Below are 20,887 nucleotides of genomic sequence, written 5' to 3' on the forward strand. Positions count from 1 at the left end.
ACCCCAGAGTATATTAATAGCACTCCCGAAATGCAGCTTGAAAGTGAACCTCAGGAAACGAACCTGACGCGTTTTGCCCATCGCTAACCATAAACGATCGCTGTGATCGGCTCATATTCAGGGATTGTACGAAGTAGACGACCCCTTTAAGTCCTGTACAGAGGTCCGTCACGTTGACATCCCTGCTCTCGTCATCCGCCATAGACCTCAGAGTATTGTCCCCTAGGCCAGGCGTACATGGAGTACAGTATAGTGTACAGGCAGTATATACGGTACAGCACTAAGAATACCGACCTAGGAGGACAATGGAATGTACAGATGGGGTGGGGGGTCTCCTTACGTCTTATCCTCCCCCATTACTAGACGTCTTGTGTCCTCTCCTTGTATAGTGACTCTCCTACAGATGTCTGTTCACGTTACTCACTGCATTTCCTTATCATTCCCATTACTACAGGACAACAATGACTGGAAACTCCCACCACAACTCCCCTATTCTCTCAGTGTTGTTGGTACAGTCCAACAGTTTCTGATCTGATTGGTCAGGAAAGTTATAGAAACTTGTGTGACAACAACAGGGCAGCAGAGCTGTCAGACACATGGCCGCTGAGGCTTCCCTATATACCCTATATATATATGGGGGCAGGGCTGGAGGACCCCAGAGCCCTGTATCTAAGCTGACGGCTATGGCCTGACTACAGGTGAGAAGGGAGGGGCTGTAATAGACAAACCCCTGCTGCTGCAGAACCTCTTTAAACACAAAGGGTTAAGCTTCGTACTACTCACAAGCTTCATACTTCTCACTGATTGATATTAAGTGCTTAGTTTGCTTCGCAAAGAGGTTCTGCAGCAGCTGAGGTGCTTATAAAACTAGTTATCAACATAGTCACGACTACTTCTTGAGATTTCAGGATCGATTTTAAAATCCGATTTCCGATCATTTTCCAGCCGATCCTGAAATTTCCTCGATCGCCGATCGGGATCCGATCTTTTCCGAACCCGATCGCTCAACCCTAGTCACAACCTTGCCTAAACTGCTGCAGAACCTCTTAATCCAGAACAAATAATACCTATTTTAATGTATGGTATGTCACACCAACTGGTGCAGAACTTCTTTCCAATGATGAAATGTCATTTCTATCACTATTGAAGCTTGGAGGTGGGGGGGAGGGGTCTAAGGAGCAGGTGGGGATGTAAAAGGATATGACAAATAAGGGGGGGCAATTTATTATTCTAGTACAATTCCTTTAATCCGGCATCCAATAATCCAGACATACTCAGCCCTGAGGCTTCTCCTAGCTTTACCCAGCAGGTGGCGCCATTTAATAAGGAAATAACTCCTCCCCCCTATGACCTCTAGTTTACCCTGAGACATGATGAGTAACACATTTACAATAAAGATATGGCTATTTAATACATTACATTATAAAAGTGACATTACCGCACTACACGGGGACACTTGCTGTGCCAATGGCGTGAATATGGGGTGCGGGCGGAGCTCCCCTTTAAATAAGTCTCTCTATATGTTCCATGTATAGTTGCTTTGATCAGGATGTGCGGTGTGTATTTTTATCTGCAGCATCATCTGTGGGTTTATTTTCCTTTGTTCTGCTTTGATTTATGGGAAGATTTTTTCTTCGTTAATCCTCTGGAGAAGATTTAGAGCGGCTTACACGGTAGGATTTTAGTTTTCAGCCTCTTGGATTTTTCTACTGGTTTCAATGTTCTTAATATTACTGATGTGATTTGTGTTGGTATTGTAAGAAATAGTCCCAGGCCTTATGTTATAGGGTTGTAGGGTCAGCAGTTGCCTGATCATTTTTACTCTCCTGTCCATGCTGCCCTCTGCTGCCTCCTCTAGGTCATGTTGAAGAATGCACTATGTCCAAGGTTCTGGTGTTCTTCAGCGCTGGCTACAGCGCACCCTGCAGGCAGCAGCAGAGGGCAGCCAGAAAAGGGGTGTGGACAGATAAAGGGGGGTTGTAAATAAGGGGATCATATGCTGTCTGAAGGCGGTAAAAAGAGGTCATATACTGTTTAAAAAAGGGGGACCTGTGTGGGGGTAAAAAAAAAAAGGGGTCCTGTGTGGGGGTCAAAAAAAAGGGGTCCTGTGTGGGGGTCAAAAAAAAGGGGTCCGGTGTGGGGGTAAAAAAAAAAGGGGTCCTGTGTGGGGGGGTCTAAAAAAGGGGGTCCTGTCCTGTGTGGGGATCAAAAAAAGGGGGTCCTGTCCTGTGTGGGGGTCAAAAAAGGGGGTCCTGTCCTGTGTGGGGGTCAAAAAAAGGGGGTCCTGTGTGGGGATCAAAAAAGGAGGTCCTGTCCTGTGTGGGGGTCAAAAAAGGAGGTCCAGTCCTGTGTGGGGACAGAAAAAGGAATCCATATACTGTGGTAGGCCAGAAAAAGGGGGTCCTATACGGTATATGGGGGTCATAAAAGAGTGTGTGACAGGACAAGGGGACCAGTGCTATACATCTTTCCCAGGTTCCTGTCTACCTTCTAGAAGCACCTGGGAAAGCTGTGTTCCCTGCTGGAAGGATTTACCAAAACCCCGGTAAAAGGTCTGGCTGCCGGAGTAGGGGGTATAGGTTGTGTCTCTACTCCATTCAGCCACTCCAGGTTTTTGGATGTGTGGGGTTAATTCCTGGCAATCTGAAATGTGTGTGTATATAAGGGCAGACAGCACAAAGGTATATGGCTCTCTGCTGCTGGGAATCCAATTGTGAGTAATACTGCTGTGTATAGGGGTAGGGAGTGCTGCAATAGGCCCAGCTCTCAGGAGTTGGGCACCTTTTGCTGTATATAGTAGCCGGATGGCTAGGATGATCTTTTGTATTACTATTGTCTTGTTTGTCTCAAAGCGCTAATAAAACTGATTGCGGCTGGTTTCCCACACTTGGCTGCATTGGACTCTTGCTGGGCCAAAAGACGATGATCCATGAGCTGACCCCGTTACAGGGCTCATGTGTGGGGGACCAGAAAAAGGGGGTCCTATACTGTGAATTATACTAGGGGTGGGGGCTTAATAGGAGGATGTTTATCTGCCAATGAGGGGTGGCCAAAGAGAGGATTAGTGACATCATCATCCAACTTAGTCTAGTGATGTCACTTAGTGGGAATCTACCATTGTCTATATGGAATAGATAAGGAGGTGAACTTCTGGCCAATATCTGGGGTGTTGTCAGCGGCGAAGCATAGGATATAATGTATATACACCTAGTATATAATACTGTTACTGGACAAAATGCACCCCAATAATAGCACCCCAGATAAGTGTACTGCACTATGTGACTCCTTTTGTGCTCTTATTGGATCCCACACAGTAAAAATGGCAACCATTGTCCTATATAATAATGTTCTGTAGAAATTAATGCCCCCTAAAAGTAGTGATGTTCCCTTTGTGACTTAGAGAAAGTAATAATGACCCACCTGTGCCCAATAGAAACAAATGCCCCCTTTGTGTCCTATAGAAAGTAATAATACCGCCCTTGTGCTCTGTAGAAAGAAATAATGTGTCCTATAGAAATGAATACCTCCCACCTAAAAATAGCAATACTCTTTTATTCTCCTTGGGGTAGGTTCACACCACCCTTATTCGCTGTCCATTGCTCTGATCCGTCATAGGATGACGGCAATGGACATGTAAAGATGCAGATGGATCCACCGCTGCTTGATGTCTCTGCATTCGCCACATTGCACAAAAACACAAGGGAAGTTTTTCTCGGTCATGTTTTTTTTTACTTGTCTTGTCTTCTGGACTTTTTCTTCTGTTGCAAAAGTAAGTTTTCCGCCATGTTGTTTGTTACGATTAGTGATGAGCGAATAGTATTTGGACCCTAGTTTCGGATACCGCGCTCCCATAGGAATGCATTGAAGCCGGCCGGCGCTTAACCCCTTTGCGATCGGCCGCTCCCATGCATTCCTATGGGAGCGGAAGTGTTTGAATCTAGTTACAATCAATGTGAATGGGGGCTCTCTCCGTTACCCTGGTACCTTTAATGTCTGTTGCTGTCACCATATGATGGATGAGAGCAACGGACATTACTAACGGCAGTGTGAATGCAGCCTTAGAAAGGAATGATGACTTCTTTTGTGTCCACAAACCCCTTTGCGGTCCCATAGGTAATGGTGCCCCCTCTGTTCCCCACAAATTATTAACTTATCATCCCCTATTTCCGATATCCAGCAGCCGAGGCCCTTCCAGCCTATACGGTCTGGGGACATGGTGCAGCGATACGACCGCGCCGCCCCCGCCAGGCTGCTAATGTCTGGTGCACGGTGTTGGCGTCTTTGTAGGCCTCAGCCCTAATACTAGGCCTACAGGCATTATTGACATGCTCCAAAAGTAAAGCTCTTAGTTACCCCTAGCAACCAATCACAGCACAGCTTCCATTTTTCATTTTTCTTTTGAAAAATGAAAGCTGCGCCATGATTGGTTTTGTTTAGACAAGGACTTTCTGTATACACCGTGCACAGATTTACCTAAAGCTGTGCCTTTAACCCTCTTGTGCGTCCTGCCCTCCTTTTATCATACCTGGTTCCTTTGTGCCCAGTAATTCCTGCCTAGTGTTCTCCACATAGTGTAATACTAGTGCCACCATACACGGTTATGCCTCCTTGCCCCCCCACACTCAATATAATGCCCCCTTGTGGCCGACGCACACACCATGACCCTTGTGGATGCAACACCCCCTAGTGGCAATCATACCATGCCGCCTAATCAAACCCCACACCCCCACCCGACAGTACAGTGTCCCCACTGTGTATAGCAGGGCTCAGTTACAGATTATATGTCGGGGGTCTCTATTCTAGTCACTGGTGCTCTGAGCAGTCATACGTCCCGCTTTGCTTTCCCATCCAGATACTGGATTCTCTTATCCACCATTATTTGGCTATTGGGGCCTGCTGGGATTTGTAGAGTCTTATACCTAAAACTACATATCTCTTCATGGCCTGCAGAGGGCACTAGTGAAACTGTCCATAAATTGCATGAATTTGCAAATGAGCAAAAATAAGATTGTCCAAGGTGCAGGGACCCGCTCCTCATAGACTTATAACTGTGACACCCAACGGGTGTATATAGTTACGTACTGACGGGTGCCGGAGGGCGTACTGAAGATAGGGTGCGGAAAGTATATACATATAGAGTGCATGCAGATGATGGGGAGATATATATATATATATATATATATATATATATATATATATATATATATATATATATATTGAGAGAGAGTGCTTGAGGGTGCATACTGATTATGGCAGGCCCGAGGATGCATACTGATGATGGGGTTTGGGTGTATATCTATAGGGTGTTAGAAGGTATATGCATATAAGGTGCACACTGATGCTAGGTGTTGAGTATTGAGTATGACTGCTTTGAACATGGATGAGGCGCACTGCATGCGTGTGGGTTTTTCGAGGACTGTGAAGAACTAATTAGTTTTTATATCCTTTATGAGAATCCTTCTCTCTTCCCATCACACTTATAATTCCTTGTCGTGTGTAGTTTACTGGTCCAGAGGGAGGAGATGTGAGCGGTTCCCAGACTGTACACACGTGTGAGCGGGGACACGTCTTATACTGTGCCAGATCATGACTATCCTCACGTATCCGTGTGAATCCTCTGTCCAGCTGCTGTGACCTCCCTCCATCTGGAGCAGTGTTTCATAAACTTTTTAAAGTGTAGTGCCCCCTACAAAAAGTTACAACCAAGTCTACACACACACACACACACACACACACACACACACACACACACACACACACACACACACACACACACACACACACTACCTGTCCGATATAAATATAAGGATATAAGGCTCCGTTCTCATGGAGTAACGCGGCGCTCATTTAAACACGTATACAGGTGTCGGCGTGGCGCTTCTAAGCAGATCCCATTGATTTCAATGGGTGCCTGCTTGCGCATGTAACACATTGAAATCATTAGGTTACAAAGCCTCCCTTTGATTTCGATGTGTAGCACTTGTAAGCCGGCACCCATTGAAATCAATGGGATCTGTTTTGAAGCGCTGAGCTCTGACAGGTGTATACGTGTCTAAATGAGCGGCGCGTTACTCCGTGAGAATGGCTCCTTACCCTTAAGACCAAAGCCCCCGGTAGTCCGTTATGTTACTCCCCTTGCAGGTCTATGGATACGGATTATCTAAGTAAAGCAACTTTTATATCAACTAAACTATCCCAATATCAGATTAGTGGGTTCTGACTCCTGACACCCCCATTATGTGCCTGAAGGCATTGTGAGCACTAGAACCCCTTTACTTTTTTACTAAATGCAGCCCTGTCCCCCTGTAGGCAGAAGTTGACCGCACCGAATACTGATGTCAAAGGGGAAGGGGCCGGTGCTGTATTTGGCACTTGAAGATGGTTTCTTTCTTCTGCTCTTCTTCCTCCTTACAGCGTGCAGTCTCAGTAGCACATACTGCAGCTGCATCCCCCTCCTTCCTTTCTACTGATGAAGTGTTTGTGCCTCCAACATGTAGTCGTATTGTCACTGCATATATTCTACAGCTTCATTAGTAGAAATATGTCTATGTGCTGCTGAGACTACATGCTGTGAGAGGGGGGAGGAGCAAAAGAAGACAGACCTCTCAGAGTACGACGTATAGCACTGGTGCCCCTTGGTGAAAAGAGTTTGGGAGTAGATATCATATAGTATGTCCCTAGAGTTTTGTGGTTCACTGTTCGTGATTAGGTTTGGGTGGTTTGGCCCCTACTCAATGCTGGATATAAGTTAATGTGTACTTACACTATTAGAGGGTTTTTCATCTCCACCAGCTCTTTTCATCCTTCAATAGCCTCAACCCCACTGATTCCAGTGCAGTTGAAATTTTTCTCTAGCCCCCACCATTCCTGAGCAACTAGTGCTGTTCATTTCAACATACAATATGCTAATTATACTCCCTATTGTCAGACTATCTGCTCCAAGGACATCCTACATGACAGTAGAGAGCCTAATTAGCATAGTATGTGCTGAAATTAACAGCACTATTTGCTCAGGAATGGTGTGGGGCTAGAGAGAAAACTTAAACTATGCTGGAATGGTTGGGATGAGCCTACTAAAGGATGTAAAGAGTTGGCGGGGATGAAAGGTCCTCTTTAATGGCAAACCGTGATCGCAATGATGGGATGACATGGCCTTTGTACTGGAAAGTGACACCATTACATCTGACAACACAGGAGCTACAGGTAACACACGGCGCCACACCTGTCTCTCAATATACACAACTTTATTTATTAATCACACCCTATGTGCATACACGAGGTTAGCGGTAATCCTACAAGTAGATATTTACTGGACCTGAGAGATCGATCACTGGCGAAGGCTTCTTTAACCTGTTCCGGTAATGGCTAATGTTGGGTCTTTAAACAGGATTTGAGTGGCCGCCATAGCCCCTGTATTATACAGAGGATACTGGACGGCAATGTCTGAAATCGAGGCCAATAACCCTACTGATGCCCTGGTCAAATCTGACTGAGGCACCATGTTACTGGCCACGTAGGTGAAGCCCATAAAGTCGTACAAATGTATTTTTTACCCATTTCCACCCCATTCTGACTTTTTTTCCAACTTCCCAGTACAGAATATTGAAGGGAGGGCTGGTTAGGGGGACATTGTTGCAGTCACTGGGTTATTAGGTGGGGCAGTCGGTCCTCTTGTTGTGTAGTGGACTATGTCTCATAGCTGGTCAATAAGTCACATTACACAGATGACACCCCACAGGTAGAAACATTTCATGGGAAAAACTTCTGACCTGGAAAACAAATTACTTTTGCAACAAGGCAGGAAAACCACAGCACAAATATTCACCTCGCTAAGACGGGTCACAGCGAATCGCACCAGATATAACTGGGTCTATAGTAATATTGGAGAGTCCTCAGAAATACCCAAACCCTCCTGTCCATAAATGAGCAGGATCGGTGCTGTAGACGGATCTGATCGCCTGTGGCGACTTTACACAATCCAGACTTTATTCTCATGTAGGCCCCCACCAATCAGATATTTATGACCTATGCTAAGGATGGGCCATAAATTGATGACATAATCCTGGGCAACCCCTTTAACCTTTGAACCATAAGCAAGCAGGATGGTTGCAGTTAATGGATCTTATTATGACTTTACACCGAATGGCTGCATTGTATAGTATACAGCGCCACGTCCAGACTTCACGTATCTGTTCTCGTTCCATGTTTCAGTGACTTCTGTGACCTCCTTTCTTGATAATGACACAGTCCTTGGTTCTCTGTCTGGGTCCTATCTGCCCATAAACGGCTTTTCCTCAGTCCCCCTTGAGCTGTTCTTGTGCTTCATGGCAAATGAAAGGTCTTATACATTTTATTCTATTCCTTCTCCTTCTTCCATTTATGGTGCTCTTACTCTTTGTAAGGTATGGGAAGAGTTTACTTTGTACAGTCAATATTGAAAGGTGTATTATACCGGCTCAGGTGTCTTCAGAACTGTGATCGAAGCGGCCATTCTGTTCACTATTCTGCTGGTGCAGTCACTGTGTACATGCATTACTTATCCTGTATTATACTCCAGAGCTGCGCTCACTATTCTGCTGGGGCAGTCACTGTGTACATACATTACATTACTTATCCTGTATTATACTCCAGAGCAGCGCACACTATTCTGCTGGTACAGTCACTGTGTACATACATTACATTACTTATCCTGTACTGATCCTGAGTTACATCCTGTATTATACTCCAGAGCTGTGCTCACTATTCTGCTGGTGCAGTCACTGTGTATATACATTACATTACTTATCCTGTATTATACTCCAGAGCTGCGCTCACTATTCTGCTGGTGCAGTCACTGTGTACATGCATTACTTATCCTGTATTATACTCCAGAGCTGCGCTCACTATTCTGCTGGGGCAGTCACTGTGTACATACATTACATTACTTATCCTGTATTATACTCCAGAGCTGCGCTCACTATTCTGCTGGGGCAGTCACTGTGTACATACATTACATTACTTATCCTGTACTGATCCTGAGTTACATCCTGTATTATACTCCAGAGCTGTGCTCACTATTCTGCTGGTGCAGTCACTGTGTATATACATTACATTACTTATCCTGTATTATACTCCAGAGCTGCGCTCACTATTCTGCTGGTGCAGTCACTGTGTACATACATTACATTACTTATCCTGTATTATACTCCAGAGCTGCGCTCACTATTCTGCTGGTGCAGTCACTGTGTACATACATTACATTACTTATCCTGTATTATACTCCAGAGCTGCGCTCACTATTCTGCTGGTGCAGTCACTGTGTACATACATTACATTACTTATCCTGTATTATACTCCAGAGCTGCGCTCACTATTCTGCTGGTGCAGTCACTGTGTACATACATTACATTACTTATCCTGTATTATACTCCAGAGCTGCGCTCACTATTCTGCTGGTGCAGTCACTGTGTACATACATTACATTACTTAGCCTGTATTATACTCCAGAGCAGCGCTCACTATTCTGCTGGTACAGTCACTGTGTACATACATTACTTATCCTGTACTATACTCCAGAGCAGCGCTCACTATTCTGCTGGTACAGTCATTGTGTACATACATTACATTACTTATCCTGTATTATACTCCAGAGCTGCGCTCACTATTCTGCTGGTGCAGTCACTGTGTACATACATTACATTACTTAGCCTGTATTATACTCCAGAGCTGCGCTCACTATTCTGCTGGTACAGTCACTGTGTACATACATTACATTACTTATCCTGTATTATACTCCAGAGCAGCGCTCACTATTCTGCTGGTACAGTCACTGTGTACATACATTACATTACTTATCCTGTATTATACTCCAGAGCTGCGCTCACTATTCTGCTAGTGAAACCCCAGAAAGAGGAGTATGACTGTTCGTCTTTTTGTTTCTGCACCTTCACTCGGCCTCCAAACATTATACTCTGGGTTGTCAAGAGCCCCCAATATATAATTCATGGGTGGTGAACCCCAAAAATGTCAACTTTGACTTAATGGTCACAGTCCCTAGTGGGAGACCACTCCTCAAATACATGTGGTAAAAAAGAGGTTTGTTGGAAGATAGAAAAGTCCTTGAAGTGTCCCTGCTTGTCCATGTGAAGTATTAGCTGTAACTTACTGAGTGCACACCTTCTTTATGTTGATCTTGAAGAATTGCCCGGTATTGGTTGAGCTTTCCAAGTCATACAATAATATACTATATTGTGCAAATACTCCAGTGTACCGTGGCCTGTGCAAACCTCAAAGCCTCATCACAGGCCACGTTCTTGTGCAAATCAAGGTGTGACCTGGATCATCAATAGTTTTTCAGCCTTGGGCATTAGACATTTGTCTCATACCTGTCTACCATATCACTTGCTTAAATCCGAGCATACATGTGGTATCCTGCCTCCAAATATAAATCTAGTCCTGCTTACCAATACCATTGCACCATTTTCTATAGACAGATTGATTTAAAGTGAACCTTTCGTCACCCCCAACTCTTTTCATTCCACGTTAGCCATTACTTCACTGATTCCGGCACAGTTGGAATTTCTTCTCTAGCCCGCACCGTTCCCGAGCAATCAATGCTATTAGTTTCAGCACCCATTACATGAATTAGGCTCCCTACTGTAGGGTGGGTGGTCCTCCTCACAGTAGGGAGCATATTGGGTGCTAAAACGAATACCATTGATTGCTCGGGAACGGTGCGGGCTAGAGAAAAAATTCCAACTGTGCCGGAATCAGTGGAGTGTCGTCTATTACAGGATGCAAAGAAGTTGGAAGTAGTGAAAGGTCCTCTTTAAGCATCCCATGATATGCATTGCATAATAGGATTCTAGTGTAACCTATGCACAACCTGCAATGCATTCTGGTCCAGGAGTAAGAGCTATGACTGGCATCCTCACATGATTTCAGTGCCAGGCAGTGCAGAAATCTGGTCTGCAATGCTCTCAGGCCTTGCATCCTTCTTTCTCACTAATTGCAGATATTGCAGAGAGCTAAGCTGCAGTGCACTATGGTGCAGCTTTATTTTTTTTTCTTTTTGCAATGCTAGCTGCTAGTCCTCACAGATGACCCCTGCATTGCAGCTTTGGTAATAAATCCTCCACATGGAGGTGAGCTCATTTGCAGAGCACTTTATTAAATTACTGCAGCAGAGAGAGGTCTTGTTGTGTAGAGGAGGTGGGGGGAGTGACATGAGGCTGAAATAAAAGATGCAGGCCTGTATATTGAACGGTTTGATGCACATAGATAAATGAGGATGTCCATCAGCGGAGTGGGAGGAAGGGAGGTGTTGTATGGATGCTCGGATGTACTCGCTCCATGTCTTCGTGTGGATATGGAGTTCTGGATCTGCAGCTCTTGTAAGCTGACAGAGAAAAGATTATGGCTTCTGACAGTCGAGCAGTTCTGGTAAACAGCCGCCCCGTAGACCTGCCGAAAATGGAGGATGTCACACAGGCGTAAACCTATAGAAAAATATATAGCGCATGCATAAGGATACATACAGTACATGCATGCATATACACATGGAGAAACACATGTATATACTGTATATATGCATAGAACACACATGACCATATAAAACAGTCAGTACATCCACAATCATGTATAAAAATACAATATACATATGTATATAGACATTTACATATACACACTGCATGTATCCATACAGAACACATTTTACACAGCTGGGCCTGTATGGCACTTGTATTCCTTTGCAGTAGGGCCTGTATGGCGATCGTATTCCTTTGCAGTAGGGACTGTATGTCTCTCGTAGAGTTGAGCGAGTACTGTTCGGATCAGCTGATCCGAACAGCACGCACGCATTCAAATCAATGCACGCGGCGGGTTAAGCGGCCGGCTGCCGTCAAACCGGAAGCACCAGGTGCTTCCATTCATTTCAATGCGTGTGTGCTGTTCGGATCGGCTGATCCGAACAGTACTCGCTCAACTCTAGTCTCTCGTATTCCCAGCAATTTTTGCAAAGTCATGATCACCAACCTGCATGGAACATCCTGGAGGTGCCAGAAAAAGGGGCAGATCACTTGTAAACGAGGATAAATCCAAGGTTGTGGCGTCTGGGTCAGTTTTAGGTATATTTGGGGGGAAAAGTTTTTTTTGTTTTTTTTTTTTAATTTCACTTTCACATCTCCGATCACCAACAGATCCTGAAAATAATGGATTGTCCAAGGGACCTCATCAACTACAATGGGGTCATTTTGGGTGTAAAATTTTTAATTTTTTTAAAAAAGAATTTCTGAAAATTGCCATATGAAAAATGTAGGTGTGCAAGACTGTCAAGTGATTTTCAAGGGATACTGTAACAGATTCTGATGGCGCTGTGGCCATGGCCTATGAGGAGTTTTACTGTCAGCAGTTTGAGGGGGTCATTATCGAAGTAGTCTTTATTTGGCTTACAAATCTCTCAAGTTCTCACAGGACCTCCTGGAAGGTTGTGCTCCATAAAAGTTTCTTTGCGTGGGGCCATAAACATAATCAGCCCTAGGATCGAAAAAACTCCTTCAATAACATGCATTTTTATTTTTTTTTTTATTTTTTTTTTTTTTTTTGGGGGGGGGGACATGATGAGCACATAAAATGCCCACATCATATATCTTGTGGCCCAGGGCCCAGGAGATGCTGGAGCTGTCTACCAAGCCTGAAAAATTTGCCAACTCTCCCATGATACCAGGAGGTTACCCGTTATGGGAGCTTTCAGGATTTTGCATGAGAGGTGGCGAGAATGGTGTAAAGTGATGGTGCGGTGCACATAGCAGAAGTATAGTCTTAGCATGGCAGTGAGGAGCAGGTACAGTTGCGCTCTGGAGAAATAGGGGGAACCTGCAGCACCATATCCCCGTTTCAGGTGTAGGTCATGTGTAGGGGTCCCATGACAATGGGACAGGAGGTGTTGAAAAGTAGTGTTCAGGAAAGTGTGTGTGTGTGTGTGTGTGTCCCTTTTACTCTGCCTACATTTTTTTTTTTTTTTTCCTGCATAATATATACACTTTCATTTTCCCACATTTCTCATACGCACTCCATGTTCTATCACTGCCCCATTATTCCCCATACCTCTTCTTTACTGTGTACCTCCTTTTTGTCCCAATGTTCCTCCTGTCCCTTCATACTGCATATCCCCATTATTCTTCATGCACTCTTGTGTACCCGCACCCACTTTATTTCCCCTATCATTCCTCATACGCTCTTGGGTGTTCCCACTTTCTGCCCCATTATTCCTCCTACACCCCTCCATGTACCCCCTTCTTCTGTCTCATTACTCTCATCACTTTCCAGGACAGAAATAATGCAGCAGGAAAACTATAAATATCTTCGTAGCGGAAGGAAATCTCCGGGAGACTCCGAGGGGCGTCAGTGCTATGTGTGTATATATAGAGATGATGGATGGCGGTCTGATTTCTGGGTTACTATATATAGGGACCGGTAAGGAGAATGCGAATATAGAAAAAGACAAGAAACTAACTGAGCAGAAACAAGCCCAAGATTATAGAAAGCGAAGCGTTGGGGATGTCCTCTGGGGCCTGTGCCGTATCTACACCTCAGGCCTGGATGTGCATTAGTGAATTAAGGAGGTGGCTCGGGGCTAGAGGATGTGAACCTGAAGAAACCGGAACTGCCTGGGTCTATGTCTGTTCCTGTGCATATATAATGGTGTATATACAATGCTGTAAAATAGGGCAATGTGATGGGTACTTGCTATATATATTTTTGGCTGGTCTCATGTAAGAGGGCACTGGGCTGCTGGTATTGGGCCTAGAATTTTTGTACTGGTGGAATAACGTGGGGACACTGGTATAATATTTGGAGGAGGTAGGTTGTTGATAGATCTATGGGGATTTGCTTGGATGCACTGGTGTAATACCTTGGGGCACTAGTATAAGATCTGAGGCGGGTGCTATGGTGTTATATGTATGGGCACTGGTATAATATCTGGGGACACTGTACTGCTGACAGTCTGGTAACTTGGCTATAGTTCCTGAGGGTGCTGTGCTGCTGTTATAATATTTGGGTGTACAGGTTGTGGGGAATTGCTCAATAGGTGCAGGAAACAGGGACACAAACACTGGGTTGTACTTAAATACAGTATTTATTCACTTCTTGTGCATAAACGGTCTTTGCAGAGGCACATACAAACAAAACAAAAGCCTTCTCGGCTGAGAACTAACTAAACATAAGAAAACTTTCCCCTGATTATACAAGCCTAGGTTTGGTCTGGACAGGTCAGCTCTGTCAGTGTGGTGCCACCCTCCTAGTCTTCACACACAGACTATTATCAGGCCTTACTCAGCTGACCTTCCTGGTGTGAATCTTTACCAAACACCCTTTAGCTGCCTGGCTGGAATATACCTGGCCACACCCTTCACTCTAACAAGGTGTAATATTTGTGGTCACTGTGCTGCTGATATATTTGTGGCACTGGTATATTGGGGGCTCTGTGCTGCTGGTTTAATATCCGGGGACCCTGGTGTAATATTTGAGGACACTTTGTAACTGGTGTAACTTCTAGGGGCATTGGTATAACATCTGGAGGCACTTCGATACTGCTAATGATATATTTTCTGGGTGCACTGGTATAACATCTAGGGGAACTGTGCTACTGTTATTTCTGGGGGCACCATCATAACATCTGGAGCACTGTGCCAATAGTATAACTTCTGGGGCACTGCTACTGATATGGAAAGTTCTGATCCCATTCATTAGTGACACTGACGTAGAACATTCTGAAGGGTTCACAAACTTTCCAGCACCCCTAGAGATCAATAGAATGGGTAGAATCTGATGACCTTGTTTCCACTGTTGACCTTCACCTCATGGAATTTGGCAACCCTCAGATTGCCAGGATGGTGGTAGGTGACAGTATTTTATATGGCAGGTGATGTTTAGGACTGGATTCCATTGACATTGACTGGTCATGTTTGATACTCGCCAACAGTAATCAGGCATTGGACAAACCCCTGTGGAGGTTTGAGTGGTATAACATTAAAAAAAAGAGAATCGTACACTGTCGTTCCATTTTCAGAAACCCCTTTAAAAAGGACCATTCATGTTCTCCAAGATGTGGCATGTTATGCACCACTGGTTAGCAAACAGTATGCTGATTTCGGTGCACTATTCGTTTTTCCGGAATGTGCCTCAACGTCAGAGATATTGGTGCCGCTAGTGCAGGGATGACTGGAACGAAAGGTCAGAGGTCTGCATCATTGCACCTTTATAGACTTGTACTGTGGAGAGTGTTCCCCTATGCCCAATAACACTGAGCTGTGAGGCCAGCCCCTTGGACATTGCACTGGGGCACATACCTGCAAAACTGACGGTGCGCTGAATTCGGCATACAATTAGCTTATCAGCGGTATATAACATACCACATCTTGGAGATCATGAATGGTCCTCTTTAAGGATGCCACTGTCCCCACCACTGTCTTATTCTAAACAGATATTAGATGGGTATTAGACAATAAATGCCGGAACAATCATAAGTATAGTGCGAGGAACAAGTTCAGTGGCAAGCCAGCTTGAGAGCTGCAGGAGTATGCGGATCGACTCTTAACACGCTCATTTTATGGTGTCCCAGCGAGCTGCTGAGATGCCGGAGCAAACACTGGCACAGTGCAAGGAACAAGTTCAGCGGCAGGCCAGCTACACAGTTGCCGAAACGTCAGAGCAGGCGGATTATCAATGCCAACAGCAGGCTCATTATTTGGCCTCCCAACCAGTTGCTGAGATGCCAAAACAATCACAGGCTCGGCGTGAGGAACAAGTTCAGCAGCAGGACAGCTTGAGAGTTGAAGAAACGCCAGAGCAGGCAAAGCATCAACAGTAGCAATTTGTTGACTATAGGCAGATCATCGACGACAACAATGCACAGATGAAGTTACGGGCAGAGGCTAGTAGTCAATATAGATTAGATAGATACTTTACTTTAGTTCTGACCTAAGAGAAAATCACCAGTGGCTATTCCTGGCCCGGTGTATAAGGCTTTCTTAGAGGACTCGTCCCCTCATAAATGTATTACGTCTTACCGTCATCTCCTACACACCCTGTAGTGATCTTTGGGTTAAATGGAAATCTCTGGCTACCTCCTTTGAGCACTGACCGCACCACTAGTGCCTCCATCCTCGCACCGTCCTCTTCTGCAGTAGTTATTCCATTACAGTAATTAGTTGCAGTGCTGGCCCAGGCTGGAGTCACAGCAGCAGAAGAGAATTGGGCTGGAGCCTCCCTTTAAATCACCCGCCTGACACCAGTGTGCCTGTAAATATTGTGATGTGCAATGACATGAAATATGCTCCGGTATTGACTGTCCTGACGCTTCACTAATACAGAGCCAGGTGCGGGGAGGACAGAAGAATCAATACTCGTCATGATTTACACTGCCCTGGTGGACTCATCGTTATTCTAAAATACAGTCCAGTTACAGTTCACCTAATCTATTTGGACTTAACACGCATCACTTTTAATATGGCTACCTTGACTGTTCGGGTGTCCTATAATGTGGCCTCAGGCATGCAGAGGTGTAACTAGGGGTTCAACAAGGGGGGTGGGGGGGCCAAATATTATCACTACATAGTACCCCCTGGGGTTGTTTCATTTTGGACATTTACCCCTGTCCTGTGGATAGGGGATAAGTGACCAATCTCTAGTGATGAGGAGGTTGGGAGGACTGAAAATTCCCTCCCCCCATGAGGCCTCCTTATGAATGAAGTGCTAGTTTGTTTCCATGATCAAGATTCCAAACACTTCTATGGGGCTGCTCGGACTATAATCTCCAACAGTACACGTTCATAAGGAAGCCATAGGGGGGAACTCTGAGTCCGCCGTCCTCCTGACCAATGAGGGACCCTGTAATCGAACACTCTTTATTCTGTCCTTTGGATAGGAGATAAGTGTCCATAATGGGACAAATCCTTTAAATTCATAATTCCCCTTATATTAAAACCTCCTGATAAATATTGCCCCATTGTATTAATACAGTGCCCTATGTTCTCCACTATAAATACGGCCCCTTTGTATTAAAATGTCCCCCAAACTATGTAACCTTATAGTCAACTATCACCGATTCACTGATAAATGGAGTCACCGTCAGGAGAATATAGAAGAAAGGACACTGTTTCTCTATTCCCCCCCACCCCCAAGTCTTGTTACCCCCTTAGTGAGCCATTACCATATACCACTGGTGGCAGCTTACCTACTGCCAGGATGATGAAATTCAACATTCCTGCTATTACCCCAACCCCAACATATGCTGAATGATCATCAATTTGACCAACTCCATGTCCAATGTGTATGGCCACCTTTGAACCACTTTTCTAAGGCTCCATTGCCTGTAGAAAACTTGAAGTAAAATTTGGCAACTCGGTCCCGTTGTAACTACACAGTCAGCATCTAAAGATGGGCACTAATGTCTTCTCACAACCACTTTTCATAAAAAGTAGTCTGTCTGTAGGCCACAGAAGACATCAGCGTTGTCAATTAGACACGGTTTCCCACGGTGTACAGTCGAAGCTGCACTTGAGCGACTTGCTCCTGGAATTCCAAACAGCCACTTGTCAAGGAATAGTGTCATGGGCATGGAAAAGAACTGACATGTGAGCTGACTCGGGGCTGAGAGTTGGAAGATTGAATATACCTTTTGGGTAGTCGTCTTCCCGCTCTACAGTCTCTTCTAGTCTTGGTCATTCCTTGTTGAGTGTGTTGGTTTCCATTCCACAATTTGTGTTGTTGGTCCATCAGTTTGTCTGGCGCTGTCCTTGGTGCTGAATGTTCTTAATTTCTTGGAAAGTCTCCACACTTTAGCTCTCCAATTAACTACCCTGCAGTCCTTCCTATAATCCGCTAAGGGCTTTTTACCTGGGTTGTTAATTGACCGATAATTATGAGGAACCTTTCCAGTCTCTGTCCATCGCCAATATGTGAACCAAGCAAACTAATAATAATTCACTTGTTTTTCTTCGATTTTGATCTAAAAAAATTCCAGGAGCACATCCACCCAACTGACATCTGGCCACCCTGCACTTTGCATTGACTTATTGCTTACATTACTATGGGCTTCCATTTTAGCAATTACTTATACCATGTAAAAGCACCCCTATACTGCATGTCCCTGATCATGAGCTGAGAAGTCTTCTCTGAACTTTGATTGTAGTCCTCACCTTACATAATCTTGACTGTTGTCTTAGACGTTGCTCGTAGACTGTAGAGCGGAAACAAGAAAAACGTGAATTGTGGAAAGCCTTGGTTTCTCCCAGACTGACACCTGATCCACAGTTTAGCTTGTGACACTTAAAGGGACCTTTCACCAGCTCCAGCTGTTTTGCTGCCTCCTTCAATAGGCGCTGCTCCACTGGCTCCCTCTCGGTTGGAATTTTTTTGCTGGTCTTCCACGGTTTCAAAGAGTTGTAGCTGGTGAAAGGTCCCCCATACCCATTAAATAATCCAACCCTACAGATTTTGATGGCACTGGCCAACTCTATTGTGTATGGGGGCCCTCTGGAATGAAAAATTGGTGTTTACTTGGGTTCCTTGGGCACACCACAGGAGACTGACTCTAGCTGGTCGAGTAGGTTATTTGTAACTTAGTGGTTGTCGAAGACTTGGATATGGGAAGGTCTATCCTTTTAAATAGGTCATCAATACCAGATTTGTGGGGGTCTTACAGCTTCCACCACCATCAATCAGCTACCTCTGGATCTGCACAGTGCACCAGATACAGACAGGGTCTCGCTGTGTAGTGGCCATGCCAAGTCCTAGTGTTAAGTAGTTGGTTCCAAAATTACCTCCAAATGTGGTTGTCTTCTGCAGGACTCAGGTGAAAGTACCTTGGTTGGACAATCTATGGGATGGGAAGTTAAGACCATTTAGGTCATAACTAGTCACCAGTGTAAAGCTTCTTGTGGCCATCTATGCTTATGGACACCATTCCTCTGGCTTTTGTAATGTTAAACTGGCACCATCCTATATACACCCTCTTTTTTTTGGAGAAGTCAGACTGGTAGACTGTTAGAGAGACAGTGCCTAAGAGTACTGGTGATGAATGGCCACACACGGGAGCGTTGGGACCATTACTTATTCTTCATTTTGACATCACTCAATTGTTTCTGCTCACACTGATCGCTCCCAAGACAGTCTTGTGATTGACAATGCTGGAGCGCTCTCTCCTAATGTCTGTCTATAGCTAGTGTATAACTTACACCCAGCAGTAGAGCTGTCTATGGCGGTTAGATCTATCTTTAATTGTCTACCCTACAGCTGTGTCTATTTCTAGCAGTCTCTCGTTTTGTCTGGCAGTAAGTCTCTCCCATATGTCATGTAGAGTCATTTTGTCTAGCACTCTAGAAGGAAACGCGATCTAGTGTTAAGCATGAACTGTCTCTTCAGTTATGATGTTCCTCTCGTTGACTTATGCGGAGCTCTGTCGTTTGTATCTGTCGTCAGTGACTGATGTGGTTCCTTGGTGGAGCGCTCTAGTCCTTGGTGCTGTAGGACAGGAATAGTCTCACTGTCTACTTTGGAGACTGGTCTTCAGTGGATTTGTTCATTGCATATGCAGATGTTTGAAAGGCTGTCTCTACTGTTGTAGCTGTCTAGTCATCCATTGACTGGATCTTAGTCCTTGTATTCAGTGTAGTGTCTGGCGGTCTATCTGACCACTTCTCGGATGATGTCTTTGTGTTGCCATACTCTGCTGTCTCTTCCAACTTTCTTGGTTGGTGTCTGGCTAACTTCTTGGTTGCTTTGTCTGCGGTTCCTGTGTTTTCGACTTTGTTCTGCGATCTGGTAACCTTCTTGAGGTTGCTGTCCCTCTGTCGGTCTTTCCTGCAGTCTGACCACTTTCCTGACTCTTGTTTCTGCTCTCCCTGAGTTGTCAGGCAGTTCTGACCACTTACTTAGTTGTCTCTGCTGTCGGTGTTTTTTTTTTTTGTTTGTTTTTTTTGGCCGCCATCTTTTACCACTTTCTTGGCTGTTGTCTAACTGTTTTGGCTCAGATGATGTCCTACTATAGAAGATGGTGCACTGTAGCAGTTTATCCACCTACTGTCTTGGATGCTGTCTCTGTCTATATCAGAGGTTCCCAAAAACTTTATTTCTAGTAGACCACTTTCAAAATGTTACTGGTTTCGGTGGACCCCCTGCTGCTACATTTCTACCACATTCCCAAAACTCGTCAAAAAAAGTGAAGATTAGATTTAACAATGGAAACTTGCGTCATGGCTGAGACCCCTGGGAGTCCGCCTGGACCACTTTGGGAATCGCTGGTCTAAATAGATAGCCTTGTATGTTTTGACAAACTTGCTAATATTGCCTAGACTGGCTGACCCTCTATTGCGTATAAGGGGGGTGTCCCATTTTCCTGTCCCAGAAGACATCAGAGGGAAAAAAAAGGATTGGGCAGCTGGATTTGAACATGGCTGATCCTCCTCTCCTCAGGTGATGCTAGGTATCTGGCCACAGGATATGCGCACCCTCGGCTAAGTTATAGGATTAGGGCTAGGGAAGAATAGCTAATGTGTACAGAGTCGGACTGAGGTTTCTTGGGCCCACCAGACAAAATCCATTAACTCCTATGAAATAGGCTATAGCCGTGGTGGCACTCAGAGCCCTCTTTGGGCACAATCTGTGGAACAGATTATACTGTGTGGGGACCACTGTGCAGCGGATTATACTGTGTGGGGACCACTAAGGAGCTGATTATACTGTGTGGGGACCACTGTGCACCGGATTATACTGTGTGGGGGTCACTGCAGCGGATTATACTGTCTGGGGACCACTGTGCAGCAGATTATACTGTGTGGAAGCCACTGTGCAGCAGATTGGACTGTGTGGGGGTCACAGTGGACCGGAAAGCTCTATAAAGCCCCAT

At 45.0% G+C, this 20,887-nt stretch overlaps 1 protein-coding gene across 1 annotated transcript in view; it reads left to right on the plus strand.

Annotated features, from left to right (window-relative positions):
* The first annotated feature begins 594 nt into the window (after nucleotides 1–594).
* The window catches only part of ACHE (acetylcholinesterase (Yt blood group)), a 40,457-nt gene continuing 20,164 nt past the window's right edge, over nucleotides 595–20,887 (plus strand). Inside the window, exon 1 of the mRNA XM_075272480.1 lies at nucleotides 595–698. The gene's annotated coding sequence lies outside the window, so the exon portion shown is untranslated. The remainder of the gene's footprint in view (nucleotides 699–20,887) is intronic.

Source organism: Leptodactylus fuscus, chromosome 5 (assembly GCF_031893055.1).
Source record: "Leptodactylus fuscus isolate aLepFus1 chromosome 5, aLepFus1.hap2, whole genome shotgun sequence".
In the NCBI taxonomy this organism is placed as follows: domain Eukaryota; kingdom Metazoa; phylum Chordata; class Amphibia; order Anura; family Leptodactylidae; genus Leptodactylus; species Leptodactylus fuscus.